The sequence below is a fragment of the Parus major genome, chromosome 4 (assembly GCF_001522545.3).
Source record: "Parus major isolate Abel chromosome 4, Parus_major1.1, whole genome shotgun sequence".
In the NCBI taxonomy this organism is placed as follows: Eukaryota; Metazoa; Chordata; class Aves; order Passeriformes; family Paridae; genus Parus; species Parus major.
The window spans coordinates 9,496,433-9,503,268 of record NC_031771.1 but is presented as its reverse complement, the minus strand read 5'-3'; positions in this window follow the sequence as shown (position 1 = coordinate 9,503,268).

Genomic DNA, 6,836 nt, shown 5'->3' with positions numbered 1-6,836 from the left:
GAATTTTTAATACATACAATAATTTATTACAGCTTCTCTCCTGGCTTCTGTCACTAGGCGAGAGCTACATGAATGGGTTGGATACTGCAAAGCAGAAATTGTGTCTTTGTAGCTGCAGCTGAAGAAAAAACATGTACAACAGCAGTGAAAGAGATGTACAATGTATAATGTAGAGGAAAAATGAGAAGCTTTCATCTTTTAGTTGTATTTCTGCTGCTTTAACTCTGGACTAGCATGGTGATAAATGAAGATTCCAGAATCTCTTACTGATATCAAGCATCTGTGTTTTATTGACCATTTTATGACCATTACCAATAACTTGCTTTCGTATTGAAATACGGTGGATTGTGGGGGAATACAAGGGCATACAGTAAGGAAGCTGCTCCTCTGTTTGTGTTTGAGACACAATGAAACTACTTGTGCAAATAAAACTTTTTGTTTAACCATTCTTTGAACATGACTCTAGATTCTTGTATAATTAATTGATCCAAAGCTTATCAAAGTCAACTGAAAGGTGACTGCAGGACTTGGAGGGTTTTGAGGTTTTTTTTTTCTTCAGGGAAGTGTGATGTCCTTCAAAACAAAGACAAAAACAGCCTAGATCCCAGCAGGCTCACATTTCTTGACCTGCTTGCTTGCTAAATAATCTTTGAAATTTTTATAGTTGTCAGGGGATGAGGATCCATTTTTACTTTACCAAGTCTTAATTTTTTAGCTCAACTTACAAATTAATTTAGATTTTCTACTCTCTCATCTTCCTTTTAAACTTTCTTAACATTTGCAACTGTTTCTCTTTCATACAGGTTTCTACTTCCTTTTTCTGACATGGTGGGTTTTGTTTTTTCTTCCTTTCATGCTTCTGCAACTTTTCACTCCTTTTATCTCCTTCACTGTTTATTCCTCTGAACTGATTTCTATCTTTTTGACCCCTTTGGGTAAATTCTAGCCATCCAGCAAATCAAAGCCAACTGCAATTATGCTTGCATTTACAGGACAGCTGTTTTAAAGAAACATAATTTCACTTGAAGGAATTGATTGGAACAGTGCCATCCACCTAGACTAAACAGACGTTTGAGATGCTGGTGGGATAGACTTTTCATCAGAGAAAAAAGAAGTGTCCTGTCATTTGGATTATTGATGTACTATTCTTTACTAGTTAGTACTTGAAAATATATATTCATATTGTCTCTAAGGCTTACAGAAAGAAAATCCGTTTCTCATAGTATCAGGATCCATGTGCCAAGCATATGGCCAGCTTTTATCTTCTTGCAGTAATCGAATCTTTTTCCTCCAGGTCTTACAACACTTGGCATGACATCAACTCTTGCTAAGGAGTAATAAAACCAAGAAAGCAGTATTTTTAGTAAAACAATAAAAAGAGGTGGCTGTCTCTTATGTAACTTAAGGTTTTTATGAAATATTTTTTGACAAGAGAAAACAAGGCTATTCAGAAGAGCATGACAGAACAAGGAGGAATGACTTCAAACTGAAAGAGAAAATGTTTAGATTAGGTATTAGGAAGAAATTCTTTACTTGTGAGGATGATGAGGCACTGGCACAGGTTGCTCAGAGAAGCTATGGATGCCCCATCCCTGGAAGTGTTCAAGGCCAGGCTGGATGGGGCTCTGAGCAACCTGGTCTAGTGGGAGGTGTCCCTGCCCATGCAGGGGGATTGGAATGAGATGATCTTTAAGGTCCATCCCAACCCAAACCATTCTATGATTCTACAGTCATAACTGCAGAACTGGCAACCTTCTAATTTCGTATTGGCCTGTTTTTAAGACACGGTTTGTTTTCAGTGTTGTTTCTCTGAAAAATGCAAACATAAAGTACATAATGTGAATGCTTTTTTTCTTACCAATTGCCTTCATATTCCTCCTACAAATTACAGAATATGAAGCTGAGAGATTTTTCAGCTTTATGGAATAAAGTTTTCCTGTGTGTTATTTTTAGACTAAAAGTACTAAATTCTCAACAGAAAGAATGGATTCCTTAGAATGCACTTAGTGCATGTCTTAAAAACTCCAGAAAATATATTATCTTAAATAGGGTAATATACCTGCTGCTCCAGTCTTTTTCCACTTCTGAAATAAAGAATTGGTCAAGAATTAGTGAGACATTAAACAGATGCTGAAACTTACATTAGTATTGTACATAGTACAAGTTGCTCAGCAATTTTCTGTTTTATTAAATTGTCTCTTTCAGTAAGCAGAGGCTTCTGGAGTACTCTTTTTTTGCAAATTTTGGGAAAAAGAATCAGACAAGTGGAGGACAGAGTTTTATTTCTTGATGCGAGCAACTTTTTTCTTGTCTATTTCTTGTGTACACCTTGTCCACTACCTTGTCCATTGTCTGAAATTAGACATTATAATCTTGTACAATAAAGCATACTGCTTGGAACATATGGCCTAATTTTGCTGGGATAAAAAAAAAAGATAATTAATGAACTGGCAGCTTATGGCTTCAAGACCAGTTGTTATCTGGTTACCTTTTTTGTGTGAAAATAGATCAAATAAAAATTATACAGAATACTTCTAAGGAGCTAATACTTCTCTAAAAAGTTAATTTTATAAAACAAGAAAACTACAACTTAAATTTTGTTGTCTTTTTACATTTTAAATAGCACTACTTTTTTTTTTTTTTTGTTTTAAGTTTTCCTTTGGGGAATACAAAATAGCTACTGTTTTAAGAAATTATTTTCCCATAAGCAAACTTTGTTACTTAGGTTATCCCAGTCAGAAATACAGCAATCAAACACTTGTACACCGAGGCCCCTTGACTTGGTCATGCAGCTATCCTCAATTGCAGCTTGGATGCAGAATAACTCATCTAAAACTGAGAATCTGTCTTGATCTTAGTCTGAGTTCTGGCCCAGGGTGGGTGCCCACCCACTGAACTCACTCCCTGATGGGAGCTGTAATCAGGTTGGACTGTAATCTGTAATAAGATTGTAATCAACTGGATCAGAAATAATTTTGGTTTTAATTGGTCCCTGATTTATCAGTCTAAAACTCAGCTGTCTTGTCAAGAACTTTATTTTGCTTGTAATGTTACCAGGCTGGTAGTTGCTTACATACGGTTATGGGCTGCCCTCTAGTGAAGAGAAGGGAGAACTTGTTTAAAAAGAGCTGCACTGTAAGAGCCACAATGCATGAATTGTAACAGAAAATAAGAATAAAACCCATGATAAATCAGTAGTGATAGTCATGGAACACACTGTCTTGACATACAAAAATAAATACACTTAAAGTTAGGTAATTCCTCTCCTGAGAGTTTTTGAGAACAGCTTGGTAACAACTCAATTGAATAATTTTAGATTGACTGGCATCATGTGAGAGGTGTTCATCTGCTTTACCAGGATCTGAAATCTATAGATGAGTGATGGTGGATCCAGTTCAGAATCTCTGTGATTCCTTCAGATGCAACACTGAGGTGCTCCTTGGCAGTGCCCAAGTACAACCAGACCACCAGGAATAGGGATGGAAAGATGGGTGCCCAGTTGACTCACCCAGATTCAAGATCCTGGTATGTAAACAAAGCATGCATGGGATGGTAGCAGGCATTTTTAGATCCTAAGGGCCTTTTCATATTGGGAAGAAACCTAAGGAATTAGACTTGATTTTCTTGCAACTTAAAAAACGTGATTGGTGTATGTGTACATGATATGGAATAAAAGAAAACCATGCCTCATACTTTAAGTCAGATTAATTCAAATTCCCTATTCTTTTTTGGGACTCCTGGAGTGGACCTTTTGCCTAAATTCGACCCATGTTTTGTTAGATAAATGCAATAGCCTCTCTGCATTCACACTAAGTAGAAATAAGTTGTCTTAGAACATATTTTATCTGCTCTACTTTAGCTGTTTGCCTTAAGGAAAGATTAATCCTTTCTCCAAGTGCCTTTCTGCCAGTGACTTAAGATGTATTTCACAGCAGACTTGGGACCTCTATTGAGATGAATCGATCCTTGGTGTTCTCTAGTTTATAGTAAATGTGCGTGAGGGGGCTTCTGGTTTGTTGGAGCTTTCTGTGTGTTTTGGTGTATTTTTTAAGATGGCAGACAGCATTTTTTCAAATTTTAAAGAGGATGCCAGCCATAGGGACAGGAGGCTCTCACAGGTAAGTCTGTGGTTGCAGCTGTGTGCAAGAGCATGGCATGTGGTCACTGAGAATTAAAACTGTATTATAAAGCACACTGGAAAAAAAATATGCCAGTGCTTTAAGTGCTTTCAAATATTCTTAAACAGATTCTAGCACTTTAGAGCAAAAATAATGTATTCATATGCTTTTAATCATATGCTTTCCCATATGGTACAATAATAGCTTATTTCTTTGCTTAAAAATAACATCAAAATACAGGCAAACACTTATGAAAAGGCAGGGGTTTTTTTTCCCAGATGACCGTGGGAAAACACTTGAATAATCTACAAGCAAAATATTTTGCCTGTTTTACTTACTTACTGAAAGCAGACAGATTTTCTCTAACTTGTAGGACACCATTTGGGAGAGTAAGGTTTAGTTTGCCTCACTTACTGCATGTGGACACTTGACAATCATTCCAAATGAAGCACTGCTATCTTTCCCTTCTGTTTGCTCTAAAAATTTTTATTTAGCCTAGCTTGAAACAAATGCTCAGTTTCTTTTGGGTTTTTGTAGTGGCTAGGTGTTGAAGGTTAGGTGTCCTTTTTTTTTGTTTTGTCCTTCTGGCCTGCCCGGGGAATTTTTTACCCATTATGTGCTGAGACAAGCTAACTACCGGTACTTAGGGGTGCTCACAATGGACAAAGAGTGGCCGGGCCCAGGGGGGGAGGAAAAGGGGCAGAAAAGGAGGGTGGGGACAGTTTTATAGCTGGGCTTTCTTCGGCTTCGGGGAAGGACGTTTATGTGCTGGGTCGCGAAGCTGCTGCGGTAGAGGGAAGGGAATTTCGCCATCACCCAGACGGAGCGGCTGCTTCTTCTCCTTCTCCCCTCTTTGTTGGCGGCCTCACACCCCCTGTCCTGCCGGGACGTGTGGCAGTGCCAGCCACCACCGCGGAGCTGCTGATACACCTCAGCCACCGGCCCAGGATCTCAGCTCATCCCTGCTGTTTCCAGCCGACTGTTCCTCGGAGCCCTGCAGGAGCACCGGGACTGACTGCCCGAGGGGGTTTGCGAAAACAAAGCCTCTCCTCCATCCCATTTCAGCCGAGAAAACTGTCCCGGGGTCCCTGGTTCTGTGTTCTTGTTATTGCTGTAGTTATTGTTGTTTATTTGCCTGATTATACTAGTAAAGAACTGTTATTCCTATCCCCAGATCTCTGCCTGAGAGCCCCTTGATTTCAAATTTATAATAATTCGGAGGGAGGGAGTCTACATTCGTTCATCGCAAGGGAGGCTCCTGCCCTCCCTAGCAGACACCTGTCTTCTAGAACCAAGACACTAGGGATCCAGCCAGCAGTGTGGCAACTCTTCCTTGGAGAGAGAGCCCTTAAGAGACAGCTTGCCACCTTCCCCCTGGGGGACAAACCCTGTCTGGCAGCTTTGGCAATTACAGCGAGCCAAAAGAGCCACCCCGGCATGCTCATGCATGTTCATTTGATTCTGTTTCTCATTGGTTATTCCCTCTGCCCTGCCCCTGAATGGATCTCTAGGAGGAAAAGAGCTGAATTAAAAAACCTCCTGAAGGGATCCTATACGAGGCTCCGTCTTTCTTCTGTGTCACCTGAAGAGCCGACTGCACTCAAACAGCTCTTCTTAAGGCTAGAGCTGAAACCAGAAGCGGCTGCGGACATGCGGGAGGTCACAGCACCCACCACCGACCCAGCTGCTTTAGGGTTTTTTTAATAGTACTTGGTTGGGGTTTTTTTTGGTGAAAATGGATGCTTTTAAAGGAAGGCTTCAGCATTAGAGCATTTTTCTTTAGTGTATGCTAAGTTTAAGCAGTTAAACTGATGTCTTCAAGGGCTGCCAGGACAATTCAACATATGACATGCTGTGGCCTGGCTGTTCACACTGTTACACATTATCATGTTGATGGACTTTGAAGAGCCAACTGTGGTTACTCAGCCTGTTCCCAGCAGGTGTTTGCAAATCACAAACAGAAAACCATGTCCTGTGCCAGGAAGAACTGTGCTGCACCTGGGACTCCTCAGCAAAACTGACTTTTCATCATTTCTGTTTACACAAAACTGCAGTCTTTTATATCTGTGCTCTTTCTTACCAGGCCAAATCTGAGCAGAGCTATTTTCCTAGTAAATTCCAAAATTACGTGACATTAGATGATGACATCTGTCAGCAGATGCCTGATATAGCACCAAGAAGGGACAATGTCAGGATCACTTGTGCGTGGCATTGTTTGACTGGCTCAGGACAGAGTGAGGGTTCTAATGACAGCTGTGCACAGCTGGAGTCAGCACCAGTCCCTATCCAGTCACAACCAGCTCTGCATTTACTGCAGCTGAGTGTATGAGAGAAGGGGTTGCTTCCCAAATTGTAACGTTTCCTGTTCTGACTTTGTGATTTGCCAACAGACACAATTCTGCCATGCTTAGACCATTCCAAAGAAGTGCAGATCTCAGCATGACTCACCAACCTTTCTTCTGGCTCATATTTTAAGCAGAAAGTCTTAACAGTTTTGTTCCAATCATTATTCTTAAAGTAAATAACCAGCCTTTCCACAAATTTCAAAGAACTGAACATTTGGTGGAATCAGAGCCATAACATTTCCAGAAATAGAGTTTGAGTGGTGGCTTGGACCAAGAAACCACCACTAAACAGTTCTATTTATCATAATGTTCACAACACACTAAGAGGAAACAAACTTGGGAATGACTAATAAATAGGTCACAAGAAGCCTTA